Source organism: Chrysoperla carnea, chromosome 2, assembly GCF_905475395.1.
Source record: "Chrysoperla carnea chromosome 2, inChrCarn1.1, whole genome shotgun sequence".
NCBI lineage: Eukaryota > Metazoa > Arthropoda > Insecta > Neuroptera > Chrysopidae > Chrysoperla > Chrysoperla carnea.
The window spans coordinates 27808217-27811692 of NC_058338.1; positions in this window are offsets into that span (position 1 = coordinate 27808217).

Consider the following 3476-nt stretch of genomic DNA (forward strand, 5'->3'; position numbering starts at 1 on the left):
TCAAATTTTCAAAATTTAAAAGATTTAATTCCACCGATTAATTTTAAAACCAAAATCAAAATAATTTTAGTCAAATTCATAAGTTATACTGTAAAGACGATTTTATATAGATAATAAATATACTTACCAGTTATTTACCAGTAAGAATGCTTTCAATAAAAATTATAGTATAATTAAATCATAAAAAAAGTAACTTACAATAACATCATTTGCATTAATTAAAATTATTATTAAAATTAATTATTAATTTTTATCATAATTATTATCCCAAAAATTAGTGTACAATTAAATGTTATGACATTACAATATTTTGACAAATATATTTCAACGATTTATACCGTACAGAGATCAAAATTTTCAAAATTCTAATGACTTTTATTCGCATCATTTAGTGAACGCGGACAAATAAGACAAATTAAAATAGATTATAAACTTGAAATGTCCCTTTGCTTATCATATTTAGAATATGATACAAAAATTATAGACATCCTTTTCATTTATAATTTAAACTGGCTTATCTCCCTTTTTTTAACATTTCTTTAAAAAAAAATTAAATAATTAAAATTAATTTCATGATAGTTATTCATTCCTCTGTGAAACGATATAAAATTATTTAAATTTATGATTTTTTTTTTTTTGTTAATATTGTAAAATATTCTCATTAAATTTTTAAGTACGTAAAAAATTATTAAGGTACTTTAATAAAATTTGTTAATTTGAGATTTTATTATTATTTATATTTTGTGATGGTTAATTATAAGATTTTGACAAGATGCTTCCTAATGTGAATGTTCAAAAATACGCAAAAAGAAAAGTTTGTGTTAATTCAAAAAAAAAAAATCAAATCTGGTGTGAGATCTTCACGACTTCCGTATACAAAAAATAAAAATATATTAGCATAGACGTAAAGAAATTGAAAATGAAACATTAAAAATTTAAAAATCCATTTGAAAACATGGATACGACAGCTTATGTTCGCAATAAAAAAATTACTCGATTGAAGATAACTCGTTTACTTGGCTTTTTATAACAAGGAAATATTTCTTGAATTAACGATCTTAAAACTTAATTCAAGAAAATAAGTATATATAGTCTAGTGCAAAGCAAGTAAATATTTTCTTGAACTAAGAAACTGTGTACTGGCTACCAGATTTTCTTGGAACTTCGACTGTTTTATACCTTTTATATATGAAATATATTTCAAGGTGTACTGATTTTAGTTGTACTCAAGGTGTACTCAAAAATGAAAAGAAATATCGAGTTGAAATTTGTAAACCGTAAAAGATATAACAATAGTTTAAATGTAGAAAAACTTAAAATAAACAACTTTTGTTGGAAACATTTTCTTTTTTGTCAAAACTATGGAGCCCATTTTCTCCACTATAAAAGATAGGAAGTTGAAAATTTGTAGGAGGCTTCAACAAGCAAGTTTTGTAAAATATTTTGGGAAAAAACATCTTTTATATTTCGATAAATTTTAGAAAAGTATTACAAATGGCGGCTAAAAGTACTGAAAAAGATGCTAATGAAAACTGTCTATACAGAGTATTTCAACAGTTAATTCAATTAATTGTTCATTTTCACTTTTTTTTTAATGTATTTTTGATGACTAAGTCTACGTAAGTTTTTAAAAGACATATCCCAAAAACTCTACATCCAAGCGACAGAGACGAGGACATTCGGTGTAGATTTATCTTTATAGCTTCTACATAGACGTAAGATATTTATGAAAAGAAAACTTTTTATATTAATAATAATATATAAAATAAAAAAAATAATTCATATTGTGTAGAAGTGTAATCCACTTAACCATACAACGCAACATATAATATATAGAATTTATATTGTAATTTAAATATGGCTTTCTAGAATTAAAAAAAAAAAAGAAAAGCTTATCCATGATAGGCATACATAAGGTATGGTAAGGTTGTTTTGTATACTTATACTTTCTAATACGTACACGTAACATATTATTCCTTTTTCAATATATATATTGTAAAAAACTTTGTTAATTAATTTTGTTCTCTGAATTCCATACACAGAGATACAGTAATTAAAATATTAAATAAAAGATGAAGAAAAAAAATTATTCTGAAATAATGTGACATAATATAATGGAAAATAAAAATTGTTTCTTATAAAGAGAAATAAAAAGTTGGGACTTAATGGAAAAAAAAGTAGAAGACTACTAAGTAGAGCCAGTGTACATTTTTTTATTAATCATTTACAAGTGAAATTTACAAAATTTAAAAACCCGACGACAAATGCGATTTATTTTTTGTAAACCGATTTTTGGAAACTTTGATATAAAATGTTCTCAATCAAGTTGGTTCGACCGTTTAAGGGCTACGATGTCACTGAGAAACACTCGGGCGCAGAGATAAACACTTTAAACTTATAGCACTCCTTCTTCAATTAATATCAAAGTGATGGTCCAGGTCTCTAGGACATCAGATGAGATGAAAAGAATACTTAGAGAGCTATCATTTTTTGGGACAAACTTTTGGAAATATTTTAATTGAAATTAAAATATTTGAGTTGATTTTATTCTTTTGAATTATTGTTTTGAATTGCCTAATTATATTATCACTTTTCTAAATGAATTGAGCCATGTTTATTTGACTATTCATATCCATAGTAATTATTTATATGTTAAAATTATGTCATGCCTTTTCCAAACTGAATCGATTTTGAAGATCATCACCAATTCTTAATTTCTTAATATCTTAAAAAATTGGTTGACAAATTTAAATATTCTAAGTTTCTACCCAATTTGATTCAAAAAAGTAAAACAATAACGAGTTTTCAGTAGATTAGAGAAATTCCAAAATCAAGGCTCTGCGATAACCACAAAAATACATGTTTGAGCCGATTTTAAACATTTAAAATGATATGATAAGGAATTCTTGTAAACAAGTCTTGTCACAGGAAAATAATTTTAGCAAAATAGTGTAATAATCTAAACAAAAAATTTTTTAAAGAGGCTTAAGGTAAAATTATGTTGTTATTATAGTTATATAATGACCCAAAAACTAAACAATACTACTAATGTGGTGGAATTTGGTTATGGAATTTAAAGTTAATTTTTTGTTTTTGCTTTTTTTTTACATACTATAATTTTTAATAATTTAATTCTATTGTTGTAATAAGTAAGGACAATAAATAGCAAGCGAGTAGTTGAACGACAAAGACGAATGTAAAATATAGTAAAGTTTTAAAAACAGGTGTGTGTTTAAACAACTCTCTAATATAACATAAACTATATTTAGTATTATTTATAGAATAAAGTAAGTGTGCTTAGAATATAAAAACAAGGATGGATGAATCATGTGTGTTCTGTTTGGAAAAGTGTGCTTAGAATACATGTAAAAAGAGATAGATATATCATGTGTGTTGTGTTTATAAATGTAGGGGAAATACACAATAGAATGCATTAACTTAAAGCAACTTATGTTTGTTCACAGAGTCATGGTAAC